The following is an 18,136-nucleotide window of genomic DNA, read 5'->3' as shown; positions in this document are numbered from 1 at the left end:
AGAATGCTTTGATTTATCCTTCTGTGCACGGATTGAGAGCAGCACGCGTGTGGCCCCTGCCAGGGTGAGGCATGCACGCGTGCAAAGGACGAGGCCGAGAGCGGGCACCGGGGCTGACTCCCAACCCGGTTTCCCGGGCCAGGGCAGGAGGACGACCAGAATTGAGGTGATTTTAGGAAAAATGGAGCTAAATTGAAAAATCCAACAACAGAGTCACGGCGGTTTTTGATTTTTGCTGAGCAAATCTCTTTCCAAAAATGTTCTATACACAGTGGGAAAGATTTGGAAAGGGAAATGGGAGTGTAGAGGGTGTGTTCCGGGGGGGACGGTGGCGGGGGGAGGTGGTAGGAGATAGAACCACTGACTTGATGGCAAATGTTTTCCCCATGTGTTAGATGGAAAACAACCTTTCGAAATCTTTGAGAAAAGGTGTCTCAGGCTCCTGGCTTTCCAGCTGGGTCCTGACTCATAGACAGGGCAAGTCCAGCTTTTGAAGGGTATAAAGTTTATAAAAGCTGGACACCCTCATTGAAAATAATAATAATACAACACTGCTAGGGTCTCTTTCAGGACGTGGGAAAGGGCTCGAGTAAGTGAGGAACCCTGAAGATTCAGCTTCATTGGCTTTGCAGTCAAGCCTCCGTCCGCAGAACACTTTCTTTATAAAAGCAGACAATTCTCTGCTGTGTCGTACTGCGGATAGTTGCGTATAAAGTAAGCGGGGATCCTGATGAAATTGAAGACAGGAAGTAACGTGTCATATACAGAACAGAGAATCACTACCGTAAGCACCCGACACTCAGGTCTCTCTATCTGGCAATTTCTACCCATTGTGCAAACAGGAGAAATATCAAGTAGGAAATACCACGGAGAAAAAGGTCTTAGACGCTCAGCAGCCCAAACGAAAGCCGCAAAATCGAGTTCCTTGATTTTATCCAGAAGCCCTGGGATCAATATGCTCTATGGAGCATATACTTAGTTTAGAGGCTTATGGGGACCCTGCTTTTACTCTTTCTACTCACTTGGAATCAACTGGGATGTCTGGTTCCTTATGCCCACAGACGAGCCATGTGGGATTCTGTCCTCTTCCCCATTTCCACACTCAGCTAACTGCCCGATCTTCAAATTCCTCTCCCATCAGCCCCGCCCCTCCTGTCTCAGTCACGCACATCCTTGGCCAGACTTTTCTCACATCTCAATTATTTGAAGACCTTCCAAGAGGGGCGCCTGGGTGGCCCGGTCGGTTAAGCGTCTGGCCCTTGGCTGCAGCTCAGAGCCTGATCTCATGGTTGGTGGGTTCGAGCCCCACATCAGGCTCCACGCTGTCAGCTTGGAATTCTGCCTGTCTCTCTCTCTCTCTCTCTCTCAAAATAAAGAAACAAACTTAGAAAAAAAAACAAAACCAAACTTCCCAATGGGTCTGTAGGTTTTAGTCTTGTATTAAGTGCTATTGGAACAAAAGGAACCAAAGTTTCATTTGAAAGGAAATAAAGCCAATGGGAAATACCTGATTTAAAATTGCAAGAGAAGGGGCACCTGAGTGGCTCAGTCAGTTAAGCATCTGACTCTTGATTTCGGCTGAGGTCACGATCTCACAGTTTGTGGGATTGAGCCCCATGGCGGGCTCTGCCCTGACAGCTTGGAGCCTGCTTGGGATTCTCTCTCCCTCTCTCTCTGTCTCTGCCCTGCTCGCTCTCTCTGTCTCTCTCTTAAAATAAAGAAATAGGGGCCCCTGGGTGGCTCGGTCGGTCAAGTGTCTTGACTACGGCTCAGGTCATGATCTCACGGTTCGTGGGTTTGAGCCCTGCATCGGGCTCTGTGCTGACAGTTGGGAGTCTGCTTCAGATTCTCTGTCTCTCTCTGTCTCTCTGCCCCTCCCCTGCTCATACTCTCTCTCTCTCTCTCTCAAAAATAAATAAACATTAAAAAAATAAATAAAATTGCAAGAGAAGCAACACAAATGTCTATCAATATATGAATGTGGTATATCCATACAATGGAATACTATTTAGCCTTAAAGGGAAAGAAATTCTGACACAGGCTACCATATGGAAGCACCTGGAGAACATTACGTTAAGAGAAGCAAGCCGATTGCGAAAGAACAGACACTGTGCGATTCGACTCATACAGGGTACCCGGAGGAGTCCAATTCATAGGGGCTGAAAATAGAATGGCGGTTGCCAGGGTCAGGGAGGAATGGGGAGCTGGAGTCGAATGGGGACAAAGCTTCAGTTTTGCAGGATGGAAGAGTTCCGGAGATAGATGGCACAGCAGTTGCACAACGATGTGAACGCCACTGAGATGCTTGAAGCGGTGAATTTCACGTTACATACATTTTACTACGATTTCAACACTCGCAAGAGAGACTTGTAGCCACAGTTCCTACGGCCTCCTGGCTGGGAGACGTTTTCCAAAAAAAAAAGAACTCCTCGCGGGCTCAGAACCTCCCAAATTAAACATCCTCGAACGTGCACAATCTCAGAGACACGCACTACTGTCTGGTCTGGGGACCTCAAAATGTGGTTGACCTTGTTTCAATTCTGAAAGGTCAAAAGACTTTTTGTCTCAAATGATTGGGAAGTCGCACGACACTAGAATCTGAGGTAGCCTCAGAGGCACGGGGTCCCGAGTAGGGGGCTCCAGTTCTGCATGAATAATCCAAGTGGGCAGCAGGGGAAGCCTGGTGGCTCCCAGGACCCGGCTGTGGGCCCTGAGATTTGAAAGGCCGGCAGGAGAGTCCTTTCTTTGCCGCTAATGGTGGCAGAGTGATGGTCCCTTCCTTCTCCCCCAACTATAAATCCAGGTCTGGGCTAATTGCACCCTGCCTCTCCAGCTACTTCACGGGGTTTGGAGAGGATTCCTGAGAAATGAGGTGAGAAACCCCGTGAGCCTGTTGGTAGCAGGCGCGATTCAAAAGGAGGTGCCTCTGTGGCACCCACCGACCTGGTCTCTCGTAGTCCCGTCCCACCCCTCTGAATCCGGCCAGCACAAAAGAACCGCAAAGAAGACGGAGCAGAGCGAGATCCAAAAGAGTGAAGATTCAAAACCCGAGTCCTTAAGGAACTGGTTGCTCTCTGCTGAGGCTTCTGGTGGGGGCGGGGACTGGGGGGTTAGGGATGGAACGTCCTGGGGAAGGCTGCTCATAGAGCACCAGCTCTTCGGAATGGATCACCTCCTGGGAAATGGGTCCAGGGTTTTGATGATACTCAGAGTTAGAATTTCTATCTATTATTAAAATTTTCTTAATGTTTATTTATTTTTGAGAGAGAGGGACAGAGACAGAGACAGAGACAGTGTGAGTGGCGGAGGGGCAGATAGAGAGGGAGACAAAATGTCTGAGCTGTCAGCACAGAGCCGGATGGGGGGCTCGAACCCACAAACCATGAGATCAGGACCTGAGCTGAGGTCGGACGCTAAACCAACCGAGCCACCCAGGCACACCTAGGATTTCCATTTAAAATGATGTACTCGTGAGAAACCATCATGGAAACCGTCATGTATACATATTTATGACACATATAGCTATGCATATATATTCATATAAATGCATATTATATGATATATGATATATGCATATTACATTGATTATATGATATATGCATATTATATGATATTCATATCATATAAATATGATAAAAATGGCGTACATATTTTTATTATAAAAATAAGAATAGCTTTGTAAATAATGTGAAAATACTTCTTAGTCCAGGTCAAGGTGGGTTTTGGTTTGTTTTGGGTGTTCTTTCCTTTCTTTCAAAAAAGTTTGGGGGCGCCTGGGTGACTCAGTCGGTTGAGCGTCCGACTTCGGCTCGGGTCATGATCTCACGGTTTGTGAGTTCAAGCCCCACGTCAGGCTCTGTGCTGCTAGCCCAGAGCCTGGAGCCTGAAGAAACTTTCGAAGACACAACATACATGGGGTTACGGAGCAGGGATTAAAGGGGGAGCTCCAACCTGGGTCTTTCTTATCTCATTCTGTGTCCTGTTCTACTCACTCTCTACAGTTCAGGGGCTGACCAAACAGCTTTTCCATTATTCTGAATCTGTTTTTACTTTCACCCTCACACCCCGCCCCCCCATCCCACTTTTGGTCATTTCACCATGGGAGAAAAGTGGGAGGTGAGGGCACACTCTGGTTTGAAAAAAACAATTACGGAAATGATCTGCAAATGAGCCTTATATATATATTTTTTTTAAAGATATTTTTTTTCAACGTTTATTTATTTTTGGGACAGAGAGAGACAGAGCATGAACGGGGGAGGGGCAGAGAGAGAGGGAGACACAGAATCGGAAACAGGCTCCAGGCTCTGAGCCATCAGCCCAGAGCCCGACGCGGGGCTCGAACTCCCGGACCGCGAGATCGTGACCTGGCTGAAGTCGGACGCTTAACCGACTGCGCCACCCAGGCGCCCGAGCCTTATATTTTTAAGGTAACATATTACTGTACCCCTACTCATATGTGAAGGCGTCAAAGTAGGCTCACTTAAGTCTCACTTGTCCCTCTAAGACAAAGACAGTTAACGTCCGCTGAACACTTATTAGGTGCCAGTTCCAGACACGGACTTAAGTGCTTTATGTATACAGGTATACCCTAGAGATACTGCAGATTCGGTTCCAGACCACCGCAATAAGGAGAATATCGCAATAAAGCGAGTCTAATGAATTTTTTTGGTTTTTTAGTGCATGTATAAGTTACGTTTACACTATACTGTGGCCTATTAAGTGTGCAAAAGCATTATGTCTGAAAACTAATGCATGTAAGTTGGGGCACCTGGCTGGCTCAGTCAGTGGAACGTGCAACTCTTGTGAGTTCGAGCCCCACGCTGGGTGTGGAGATTGCTTAAAAATAAAATCCTTAAAAAATGTTTTTTAAATGTATATACCTTAATTTAAAAAATGCTTTATTGCTAAAAAATGCTACCCATCATCCGAGCTTTCCGCAAGATCACCCATCACCACACCAAACATAATAAATAATAATGAAAAAGTTTGAAATATTCTGAGCATTGCCAAAACGCGACCCAGAGCCACGCAGTGAGCCAGTGCTGTTGGAAAAATGGCGCCGAGAGACTTGCTCAAGGCGGGGTTGCCACAGGCCTCCGATTTGTAAAAAATGCGATGTCTAAAAGAGTGGTAAACTGAGATGTGCCTGTATTAACCCCTTTAACTCTGGTAACCTCCTCCATGACATGGGCATGGTATTGTCCTCACCACACCTACTTTACCCCTGTGGAAACGGAGGCACAGAGGGGTTAAGTCACTCTTTACTACCCCACGTCCCTTCACACACACATAACACTGATGGTTACGGTTTTCTCTGTCTCCGCCCACAGGCGCAATACATGGCAATGGAGGTAAGGTATTCCGTGCGCGGAGGAAAGGCTCTAAGGATGTAGGGTAACCAAGACAGCTCACGCAGCCTAGCGGAAGAGACGGCGGCACACATACCATAACAGAGATGGACTGAGAGGGCCTAGGAGCATGGATAAGTCCTTAGGGGGCCCCAGTGACCGGCTGGGGGCTAGGCAGGGAAGGCCGTCTCACACAGACGGTACGTTTTAGCTGGGTATGAAAACGGAATAGGACTTGCACAGTCAAGAAGGGCCAGGCCGGTCAAGATGTGAAAAAGGGCATGCCTGGCGGAGAACACAGCGTGTGCAAAAGTTTTGGAGGTCTGAGAGTAGCATACATTTTCACCCAGGTCCCCTGATATTCCCGTGACAGCGATGGCTGCTTCCACAGTGACTCTGACGAGAAGGAGGAGGAGGATTTGTGGGTTGTTCTTTCTAAATGCAATGTCCCCCAGCCACCCTGGGCCTCCTTTGGATGGGGAAACCACAGGGGGTGGACTGGGGATTATGGATCAAAGGACGACAAGTGAATGATTTGATGTCCAAATGCCTCCCCGGAAAACACACGGTGGTGGAGAGTAGTTCTGTGCTGAACTGAGCATCAAAACTGGGTTATGTTTAGGCGCAGGTGTGGTTACCTGAGACAGCCCAGCTCCCAGCGGGGGACATCTGTGCTAGGCCCCCTTGGGCGCCCTTTCTCTTCACGTTCACCACGTCTGTGCTTCTCTCCATCGGGATGTACTTCCTGCATCTGTGTTTATCCACAGATGTTTCCAATGTTGTCGCTGAAATTCTTACATTCCCATGAACTTGTTTGTCAGAGGAAGCAGTTTAATCATCACACCTAGGGACACTGGGATTAACCGAAGAACAGAATGGGTTGAGGTTTGCTCGCAGCGGGGGATGGCTGATAATGGGAGGACATCCATCAGCGCCCATCTGGCACCCACTGGGAGGGGCCGGGGAGGGTGGGGAGAGACGAAATGATGGCCTGTTTTTCTCTGGAGCGGACAAGGGCCTCTACGATCTTTCCAGCAGCACAGTGGGGAAGGCGATGCCTTCCCTAAGCATTCCCCAGACCACCACCCCCCCCCCCCATGAGCCTCATTCTGCGGGCACCCACATTCGCTCCCAGCCCCCCGCTAGCGCAGGCCGGATGGCACAGCACTGCTCCTGGGTCCAGCTCAGGCTGCGCCGCTGAATTTTCATTGTCACCTCTGCCGGCCAAGTGAGGCCGACCCGGGCACGGCTCTGCCGTTGGATTCTGGCATCGGCAGATAAGCCAGGATTTCCACGCGAGCCACGAGGCCAACAAAAGCCCACTTCAGGGTTTTCCTAGCCTTCCCCACCACCAGATGTCTGCGTGCTAGGGAGAGATGAAAGGAAAGGGTAAACGAGAGAAATGCAGATTGTCCCGTGAAAAAGCAGGCGGACTGAGGGCTTTCAGTAAGGTTTTGATCAGCTCGTATTTGATTTCAGAGGCTTCCTCAGAGTACCTGCCGCTCTGTGGCAACCACGCCTTCTGTTTCCTATAGTCTGATGCTTTGACTTCTTGGGGACATGCTAATCCTGGAACCGCTGCCCCTGCCTGCGTTAGCCAGTTCCTAGTGAGAGTAAGCAACTCACTTGGGAGCATACCTTTCATATGCAAACCAGCCAATCCAGAGCCCCTTACCACCCCCCTCCCTGGGCTCTGATGCTCTTATCGCCTTGTCCTCATCACCGCTGAGCAGGTACCAGACAGCAAGGGACAGCCCCTAGGGCCCAGAGGCCTGAGACTGCTCCGATTAGCCAGGCTTGAGCCCTGCATGCCCTGCCTCGATCTTTCCTTCCCACACAGCTGCCGGCAAAGGCTGTTGCCAACATTTTCTCCTTACTCCCTCTGCCTCCTGCCTGCCCCTGGTGCCTCCCCACGGGGACCTCTCTCACGGCATGGCACGCCCCCTCTTCTAGGGAACTGTGACACACTGCCTTTTCAATGGCAATCATCTGCTGGTCTGTTGGCCTTACCACACCCGAATAATAATAAAGCCTACGCTTAACACACTCTGTCCCGGTATGCTGACCCGGCCAAGGGCACAGGGGACTGAGACCTGGCTCCCCTGCCATGTGGAGGCCACCCTTCTCCGCCCCCTGCTCCCACCCCTGGTCCACATTCTCCCCCGGCAGCCGTTTGAAAATGAGAGCAAGCAGTTCTTTCCCATCCGCTAAGAAACCCAGATGAGAAGCGGAGAGAAACATAGCCTTTCTCTGCTCCCCTGTTCGTGTCACTTTGTACACCCACCCGGAGGGACCTGACGGGTCAGCCTCGTTTCAGAGCACTTGGATGGAGAAGGTGGGGCACAGACCAAACTGTATTGCAGGCCCCCCTGGGGAACTTCTGTCTGCTGGTAACCCGGTTAATGCTCAGGTGGCCGAGCATAGCATCCCTACTATGTTTTAGGAAACCTCTCTGTTAACCTCTCTGTTAATTCCCTATTGTGTCCCTTGACCGTCTTTGTCTTTTTCGTATTTTACCTTCAGGTGACGATGCTGTTGAACTCTGGAAAGCCAGTTTGAAAAACCATAGCCCTTACCTCAGTCGTAGAGACAGTCCTAATGACAGCCCCATTGCCACTCAGCCCAACACAAGCATTTCTGAGAGCCTGCCACATGCCGCACCTGCGCTCAATGCCAGAAATGTGGGGATGGTCAAGATGCTGCTGTCACTCTACCTCTGCTCGTGTTGGGGCAAAGGAGCTGGTGCCCAGGGAATGATCAGGTCGGCAAGGGTCCTGGAGCCAGGCCATATGTAGAATGAATGGTCAAAGGGAGTGGAGAGTTTTCCTGTGGAGGTGACATGGGGCTATATCTTCAAACATTTGAGGGCCAAGAAGGATAAGAGGGACTTGACTTGCCCTTTGTGACCTCAAAGTTGAAGACTGAGTGAAGAGGAGAGCCTTGGGAGATGCCTTTCGTAAAGAGAAGGGGCTAGGCTTTCCTGCTTAGCATGAATTCCCTGGCCCTAGAGCCATCTGGAACAGAATTAGCTCAAACACTGGCTATTCAGACTGTGCTTTATTGAGGAAGAGGTTAAAAATAACTGATCAGTGAAAGATATGGGATCTGCTTTATGAATCCAATACTGAAAGGGAACTTAAAAATATATTTCCATATCTTAGAAAAGTAGTGGGGTGTGTGTGTGTGTGTGTGTGAGAGAGAGAGAGAAAGAGAGATGGAGATCACAACTTTTTAGGTGGATTCTAAGGATAGACTTAAATAACTATAAACTCATATATTATGGGCTGACTTACAGTGATGGTCTGGGTGAATTTACTCCTTGACACAGTCATAAGAAATGAATCAAGATAATCAAAATTTTAAGTCTTGACCTGTAGTAAACGCTTGATGAATTGAAATGCATTGGCTTATCCCATCTTACAGTTCAGGAAACTGATAACGAAGCACCTACAGCTCGAAGAGAATGGGCTATCTCCTGGACATGGCTGTCCTGACTTGACTCTGGGCAAACTCATGAACCTGAGATCAAGAGTCACATGCTCTATGATCTTCACAAGCCAGGCGCCCCATTTGAAGACATAGTTCTGATAAGTGGTGGAGCAGGAAGAGAAAAAGAAGAAGGAGGTATGGCCAGGCAGCACCACAGAGAGACTTTTGCATTAGTCAGGCGTGGGTTTGAATCCTGGCTTTTTGAAATCTGTGTGACTCTGGGTGAGCTATTGAAACTCCTTGTTGTATATTGTGTGATTGCTAAAATACTTGCTGCCCTTTCTTATAGAGTCATCCCTGGGGAAAGAATATCCTCCTTGTCCTGTTGACATTAGGTTTGTCAGGTGACTGAGTTTGGCCAATGAGGTGGAAGAGGAAGTCACAGGAGTCCCTTATGGACAAAAGCTTGGTCCCCCTCGTCTTTCTTTATCCTCTGCGCTGGGAATGGTGACATCTCAGAGAAGGGCTGCTCCTTAAACCCAGATTTCAGATGGAATCCACCATAGCCATATGTAACATGAGTGGGCATGTTACAACTACTTGGGTAGTTGTCAGCCACTTGAACTTGGGGGGTGGGTGTTTGTTACTGCAGCGTAACAGAACCACAGCTGACTGGTGTGCTCCTGACCTCAGTTCCCTCATCGGCAAAAATGCATGTGAATGAATCCGTTTGGGACGAGACATGGTGGTGGTGATGATGACGATGACGTGATGAAAGCAAATGCGTAGTAAGCTGGTTTGGTCCTGCTGTGCCTGGTTCTAGGCGCTCTAAGTGTAGTAGCTCATTTGTTCCTCATGCACACAAACAAATGCATATTAAGGGGATACTGTTGTCCACATTTTGCAGCGGAAGAAACAGGCACAGAGAGACTCACGTATGTGAAGGAGGCTGGATTGTGGCAGGAAATTAAGAAGTATTAGCTTTCCTCCCCTTGTTTGGATGGTGACGGTAGCTTTGATGCTTTTCCCCACCTCCCCCCTCATCCCCTACTCCCTGATTTCCTGCTCAAGAGAGACTATGAGAGGCCTCAGGGTGATCCATGAAATTGCTAAATGATACACTCCCTCCGGAGGTCCATCAACTGTGGGACATGGGCAGATGTCACCTTCTGTGGGTCTTCCCACCCAGCCCCAGGCCTCACTGGACCTTGCCGGGGGCTGTTTGGCTATGGCCAGGTGTTACGTCTTCTATCACAGGACTAACTTCTGCATAGCAAGGAGTTACAATCCATGATCTCGTGATTGGCTTCAGCCACCACTGTCCCGCCACCTCCTACGTGGCCTGATTGCCCTGGGGTTTGTTTTAGTTGAAGGACATGAACTCACCTTAGTGGGACATTTCAAATCATTTGCGAAAGACACGGCGTGGGAATTTTGATTTTGGAAGGTGGGTTGTGGAGTTGTGAGTTGCAGAAACGAAATATGATGATAAACCACGTGAGGCCAGTTGGAAGGGGCCTTCAGGGTCCCCTGCTCAAATCTGAGCTCGGAGGATCCCCCCCCCCAAAATGTGCTCTTCTCGTCTCTAGCATGTTCTAGAGGACGACACCTCCTTTCACCCATCTGAAGCCTGGGCCCCCTTCTTGACATCTTTTCTAGCCCCTCTACATGCAAGCCACCACCACATGCTGGTCCTAATCATTCCACCTCAGACATTTCGTCCTTCTGTCTCATTGGGTCTAAGCTCTGCTCTCTCCTCACTTCCTATAATAGCTCCCTGAGGTGTCCTGGCATTCAGACCATCCTCCCCCCAGCGGCAGACGTGATCCAGAAGCCCTATCACGGTTCAGAAGGCTCAGTGTGGCCTAACCTCTGAGCCTCGCTCCAGTCTACCTTGTGCCTTTGTCCCTTTGTCCCTTGAGTGACCACACTCCTCCCACCCAGGTTTCTGTAATTCCCTCCAAATGCCGAGGTGTCCTCACCTTGGGGCTTTGCACATCTCTTCCTTTAGCCCTTCCCTATTCTTCCCCCGCATGTCAGGTCGAATGTCCCTTGCTCAGAAACGTCTTCCCTAACCCTACCCGCTGTCAAAACCCGGTTCTCCTGTCCAAGCTTTCGCCGCACCCTTTGTCAACTTCCTCGAAGACGCGAGGCGCATGTCTTTCCTTACTGGATGACCGTGTATATACTGGTGTCCTGACACAGAGGCCGTGGCTCATGGCGTATGCCGATTTGCACAGGGAAAGGATGGTTCTCAGGGAGCAGTACGTGCGAGAGAACACTGAGGTGGAAGAATAATCAGGATACCTCACCCTTCCAGTAATGGCTGTGAGCAGGGTCCTACAGAGATTACATAGGTGAGCTGTGTGGACGTAATGGCAAGGAGACATAGACCAGTTAGGAACCTGTTGTCGTTTGGGTAAGTGGCAGAGAAGACCTGGGTCGCGGAGGGGGGGCATCAGGGGACATGCCAAGAAAGGGCATGTTTCCTATGGGTCGAGTGAAATAGCAGTGAGAGATTCAAGGGGAAATAGCCCCCGGGCACAGGAGGAAGTAGAAGCTGGGCATGGAAAACAGGACAGAACGGAAGCCTAGGATTGAAAGGACTTTTAAAAATCACTCTAGGGGCGCCTGGGTGGCGCAGTCGGTTGAGCGTCCGACTTCAGCCAGGTCACGATCTCGCGGTCCGGGAGTTCGAGCCCCGCGTCGGGCTCTGGGCCGATGGCTCGGAGCCTGGAGCCTGTTTCCGGTTCTGTGTCTCCCTCTCTCTCTGCCCCTCCCCCGTTTGTGCTCTGTCTTTCTCTGTCCCCAAAATAAATAAACGTTGAAAAAAAAATAAAAAATAAATAAAAATAAAAATCACCCTAAGGTTAAATTTGTTCATGAGCTTAGAAACTTTCTCACTACATCATTTGCAACTTTTTCTTTACTTTGGGCTTTTTTTTTTTTTAAGTTTATTTATTTATTTTGAGTGAGAGAGAGAGAGAGAGAGCGTGCCAGCAGGGTAGAGGCAGAGAAGAGAAGGAGAGAGAGAGAGAATCCCAAACAGGCCCTGTGCTGACAGCTCGGAGCCTGGAACCTGCTTCGGATACTGTGTCTCCCTCTCTCTCTGCTCTTTCCCCCTCACGCTCCGTCTCTGTCTCCGTCTCAAAAGTAAACATTAAAAAAAAGAAAAAAGAGACGAAAAATTCACTTTGTAACTCATCAAACGGTGGTACGCCGGGGAAAACGCGTGGCCAGGAGAAAGAACCAGGGTGGGCTCACAGGCCCAGAGGGCAGCTTCCCAAGATCTCAAACAGATCTGCCCTCAGCAGCCCTCCAACTTGGAGGTTCTTCTCCCTAGTTTGTGTGTCTCATGAATTCCTCCCTCTCGAAGTCACCCTTCTCTGAGAAATCTTCCCGCCCCCTTTGGGCACACCGGTGTCCCCTCCTCTGCGCTAGGGCCCAGCCCAAATGCCTCCGGTGAAGCATCTACCTGACTCGTTTGTAATGTCCCCTTGTCCACAGACATACCTGTGCCTACGTGTATTGTCTCCATTTATTAGCTTGGTGGTCTCAGTGGGAATTCTTCTGGTTTCCAGCCCCGCATCCACCCGTTCAAGCTGGTCACCGTGTTGGCTGCATTCATTCATTCATCCGACCAATATACGGTGAGCTCCTACTATGTGCCAGGCACTGTTCTAAGGGCTGAGAACATAGCTGTGGACAAAACAGGCAGAGTGCCTGCCTTCATGGGGTTTTACTGGGGAGAGGCCGACACTGAGTATGTCTACAGACATATGATCTATCAGGCCCCGGGTGGGGGAGTAGACAAGGGGCCGTTCTGCCCTCCTCAGAAGTGGGGGTCAAGCAGAAACCTCGCTGCTGGTACCTCCAGGAAGGGATATTTGAGAGGAAGTGGTGGGTTCTTTTTTGAATCGGGGGGAAAGCTCTCTAAGGTAACACATAACCAAAACATTGGTCTTTTCCCGGAAAGAGGTAGAAGAACCCCGTAGCGGGTATTGCCAGGCAGCGGATCCTCCTTGACATCAGCTGAAAGGAACAGCAGCTATATCAGGTATCAGGGGCAGCTAACGAAGACTCTGCCTTCAAGACCGGTAACTGTGATGTCCTTTCTGATGCTGCGTACGATTTGCCTGATGCGTTGGCGTGGGTCAGAGAGGAGAGGGGAAACAGAGAAGGAGCCAAGGACCGGAAGCAAGAAGTAAAGAAGACCCGGAAATGCCCGGACAGGGAGATTTCCTTCAGCCCACTTGGCGAAGAGTGGCACCAGTGCCCTTAGGGAGGGATTAAACGTAACGCTCGTGCGTGCTATTCGCAACTTTTGCATGGATAATTTATACTTACGATAACAGTGCATATTTCGTTTTCTAGCGTGGTTTGGCTATCCCCAATAAGCCTCTTGTTTACATTTGATACGGAATCAAATGTAACACATGTATCTAACAAAGGAGTTGGATCTGAGCTGTATCAAGAACGCTTACAATTTCAATTACAAGAAGACAAATGATCCATTATTTATTTATTTATTTATTTATATATATATATATTTTTAACATTTATTTTTGAATAAGTGGGGGAGGAGCAGGGGGGTTGGACACAGAATCTGAAGCAGGCTCCAGGCTCTGAGCTGTCAGCACAGAATCTGACGCGGGGCTCGACCTCCCGGATCCGGAGATCATGACCTGAGCCGAAGTTGGATGCCTAACCGACTGAGCCACCCAGGCGACCATGATCCTTTTTTTTTTTTTTTTTTTTTTAAAACAGGCAAAGATTTGAACACACTTTACCAAAGAAGACTCACGGGTGGCTAAAGAAGGCAAAGATATTCAACATCAGTAGTCATTTGGAAAATGCAAACTAAAATCACAATGAGAAATCACGACCCATGTATGAGAGAAGCTAACACTTCGAAAATGAATCATACCAAGCGCTGGCAAGGATGCGGGGAAACATGAATTCTCCCACACTGCTGGTAGGAACGGATAATGGTACCACTACTTTAGAAAATAGCCCGACAGTTTCTTAAAAGTTAACTATACACCCACTCTATGATCCGGCCATTTCACTTCTAGGTGTCTGCATACTCAAGAGGAATGAAAGCATCCGTCCACTCAAAGACTTAAATGTGAATATTCATAGCAGCTTCATTGTACTAGCTCCAAACTGGAAACAACCCAAACGTCCTTTAACAGATGACCGGTTCAACAAATTATGGTATATCAAACGCAATTGAACACCACTCACAAATCAAAGGAATAAGCTATTGATATATCCAATACGATGGATGGATTTCAAAGTAATTATGCAGAATGGAAGAAGCCAGACCAAAGGAGGGCCGACTACGTTTCCACTTCGGAAAAATGCAAACTAATGTGTAGTGACAAAAACAGATCAATGATTGCCTGGGGAGGGGTGGGAGGGGGGCAGGAAGGAGGGATTACAAAGGGCACGAGGAAACTTGAAAGTCATGGTTATGTTCACTATCTTGATTGCAGTGAGAGTTCCGGAAGTGTACACAAAGGTCAAAATTCATCAAATCGTACGCTTCAAATACGTGCGGGGTATTTTATACAATCAAAAAGCCATTTTTTAAAAATCATGTGTAAAACGTGGGGGTGGGGTGAGGAATAATAGCACTTGAATGGAAGGAAGCAAGCCATATTTGTCTTTAAAGTTCCAACACCCCAAGGTGTCGGCTGGGCGTCGGACTTCGGCTCAGGTCGTGATCTCACGGTCCATGAGTTCGAGCCCCGCATCGGGCTCTGTGCTGACAGCTCGGAGCCTGGAGCCTGCTTCGGATTCTGTGTCTCCCTCTCTCTCTGCCCCTCCCCCGCTCATGCTCTGTCTTTCTACTGAACAATGAATAAACGTTAAAAAAATTTTTTTAAATAAAAAATAAAGTTCCGACACCCCAGAATGACTGGGCGGCCCTGTTAAGTGGCACCCTGCAGGGTGATGTCTAGGCAGCCCTGTTTCTTCTGGGGATGCCTTCAGGAACTTGAACACTCCCATTAATCGTCCCACATTGGACTTCAGTGCATGATATAGCTTGGATGTTCCTGGCTGTCCGCGGAGTGAGCAGGGCTGGAGGCTTCGACACCTTGTCTTTATGAATGCGTGTTCTACACGTTCACTTCTGTCACTGCGAAGATTTATAGCTGAGATGCAGGTTTAGAAGCAGCACGAGGTACGAATTCAGGCAACGGTGTTATGGAATAAGAAGCAATTAGGCATCTAACTCTTGCAGGATGTTTCCATGAACGTCCCATGCGCAAGAGTGACATATGGAGAGAACAGATGCCCAGGAGTTTTACACTGAAGCAGATCGCTTCAAAAAAGGGAGTTGATAGGATAGTGCTAGCTGGGGGAAGCGTGAGGGCTGGCTCGGGTCCCCCAGTTTGGCTGGGATTTTTTTTTTTTTTTTTTTTTTGCTGCACAAGAAGTAAATGCCATTACTCTCTCTCTCTCTTTTAATGTTTATTTATTTATTTTGAGAGAGAAGGAGCACAGAAGAGGGGCAGAGAGAGAGAATCCCAAGCAGGTTCTGTGCCGTCAGCATGGAGCCCTCCCTGTGTGGGGCTCTATCCCACCAACCCGTGAGATCACAACCTGAGCCGAAATCAAGACTTGGACGCTCAACCGACCGAGCCACTCAGGTGCCCCGAATACTATTACTCTCTTAAACCTCAGTTCTCCCGTCTGTAAAATGGCCGTGATATCTGCCTGGGTGGCTTAAACAACAGGATTTATTGTCTCACAGCCCTGGAGGCTGGACATCCAAGAGGAAGGTGTCATCAGGGTTGGTTTCCTTCAAGGGCCTCTCTCCTTGGCTTGCAGATGGCCGTCTTCTCCCTGTGCCCTTACATGGTCGCCCCTCTGTGTGTCTGTGTCCTAATCTGCTCTTCTTATAAGGACACCAGTCATTTTGGATGAGGGCCCACCCCAATGACCTCATGTTAACTTCACTGCTTCTTTAAAGGCCTTGTCTCCAAATATAGTCACATCTGGAGGTACTCCAGATTCTCTATAGGGAGAATTCTCTATAGGGAGATTCTCTATAGGGAATCACAGACACCTTGAGCAAGAGTTCTTACCTTCCAGCCCACCCCAAGGCAAACCTTCTGGGGGGATGAAAAGCTTCTTTCAACGTAGCTGAGTTGCCTGGTTCGGCCTCAAACCTCCACTGCTCTATGACACTTGTGGCCCGGTCATTTGCATGGTGCGTGGTGCTCCGGACTGGTTTCCAGCAGCGAATAGGTACGTGCAGCGTTAGGGTTACAGGCTCCGTGGACAGCATGTTTATGGGCAGAATCTTCACCATACTTCACTTTTAAGAAAATGGTCTTGTTAAAAGGATGATACAGACATATTCTCCCAGAGTTCCTGGCATTGTCAAGCTTTGTGCCACTGCTTGCTCTGTCCCTTTGCCTAGAGTGTCCCTTCCCCTCCACTTAGCCTGGCAGATTCCTCATCCTTCGAGGACCATCTCATCGTTTCTTCTACAAGCGGACTCTCCTGATTCGCCCTCACCATCTCTTACAACTCCAGCCAGAAGAATTCTTTCCACCAATGGGTTCCCGCACTGCTCTGTGAGAACCTCTGTTAATACACCTGTGTGGCTTATCTGTGTGTCTGTCCCCAGCTCGAGGACAGAGACCACACGGCTTCGCTTTTGTCTCCACCTCTCTGGGCAGGTTCTGGTGCTCAAGGCTCTTCTATTTACTTTAAATAATCCCAGCTCTCCTTCGTTCGCAAAGTCAAGACAAAGGTGTCACGTTTGATTGAAGTACAGGCAGGACTTTGGACCAAATGCGGAGACATCACAGTGATCAGTGCCGGTGAAGGGACAACACTCGTGGCCAGTTGCCCTCGGGATCCAGGTCAGACACGTCACAACCAGGACGCCTGAGAACTCTCTGGAGGCCAGACCTGGAGGGCCCCACAGTTGAAAGATAAGCCTCAGGTCGCACTAACTGGAGAGGACAGGCAGATGGCAAAGTGAAACAAGGGACACGAAATGGCTCTGGAGGTGATTTTCCAGTGCTGGGTCACTTTTTTATTGCTCAAATGTCACTTCTCTGAAGAACTGGAGGTGACTGTAGCAGTGAAAATTGTCTTTTTTTTTTTTCAACGTTTTTTATTTATTTTTGGGACAGAGAGAGACAGAGCATGAACGGGGGAGGGGCAGAGAGAGAGGGAGACACAGAATCGGAAACAGGCTCCAGGCTCCGAGCCATCGGCCCAGAGCCTGACGCGGGGCTCGAACTCCCGGACCGCGAGATCGTGACCTGAGCTGAAGTCGGACACTTAACCGACTGCGCCACCCAGGCGCCCCGAAAATCGTCTTTTTTAACACCTGTCTTGGCAAAACAGAACGATGACTACCCAAGAATTCCAGAAAGCTGGGGAGGCCTGTGACAGACCATCCCTGTCATATAAACTTATCCGGTATCCCCAGTATTTACTGCTATTCCTACTATTGTTATTATTATTATTATATTATCATCTCCCACTATCAGGAATAACCCAGAACCTGTGAGCAGGGTGTCAGGCTGGGCTCTCAGCACCCGTGAACTCGAAGACAGCCCCTACCTGTAAGGACTTACGGTTTAATGGGGGACATAAGCCCATATAGGCCTGGAGGAGCTCACCATACGGAGTGGCATGTGCTCACGTTCAAGGATACCCCCAACACGCGTCCTATGAAGATATGAGAAAATTCACCCTACGGGAACCTCTGGTGACCAGCCCCGGGGTCCCTGCTCTCACCGTACCGGTTGGTTCCACTTTTGTCATTTTTATAGACTGGGGCTCTGCGTATTGTTTATTTTAAAGAAAAGGCTCTGCTTTTACAACAAGAACGGAAAAAGCAAACAAACAAAAGCCCTAGAATCCGTTGGGCCCAAGCTCCTTATTTCCCAGGTGAAGAAACATAAGTTCCGAGAGGCCTAATGGGCCGTCCTGTATCACATAGCTGCTTATCTAGAAGGTGGCAAACCCAGGCCAGACCTAGGTCTCCTCATAGTTTTTATTTGTTTCTCTACAGTTGTGTCATATGTGTCCTTTCCTTTTGGCTGGGGGACTGACGCTGTCTTTTCACCTGTGTTGAACACCTGGGTAGAGAAATGTTCATTCTCCTCTGCACAGCAGGCAGCATGGTCTCTGCCTCGAACTTTCAGGAACCTAATCTTTCGTCATCAAATGAGCATCTGCAGTGCACCCAGCCCGGTGCCTCCAGGTAGCAGAAATACCCGACACATGTAGGAAAGGGCAGGGATGCTATCTGAATCTTCACCGTCTGAATTCAATGTTCTTATTGGACTCCCACAGCACTGTTTCTATAATTTGTATTCCAC

This window comes from Prionailurus bengalensis, chromosome D2 (assembly GCF_016509475.1).
Source record: "Prionailurus bengalensis isolate Pbe53 chromosome D2, Fcat_Pben_1.1_paternal_pri, whole genome shotgun sequence".
NCBI lineage: Eukaryota > Metazoa > Chordata > Mammalia > Carnivora > Felidae > Prionailurus > Prionailurus bengalensis.
The sequence above is the reverse complement of the archived record's forward strand: the minus strand, read 5'-3'. Positions refer to the sequence as shown.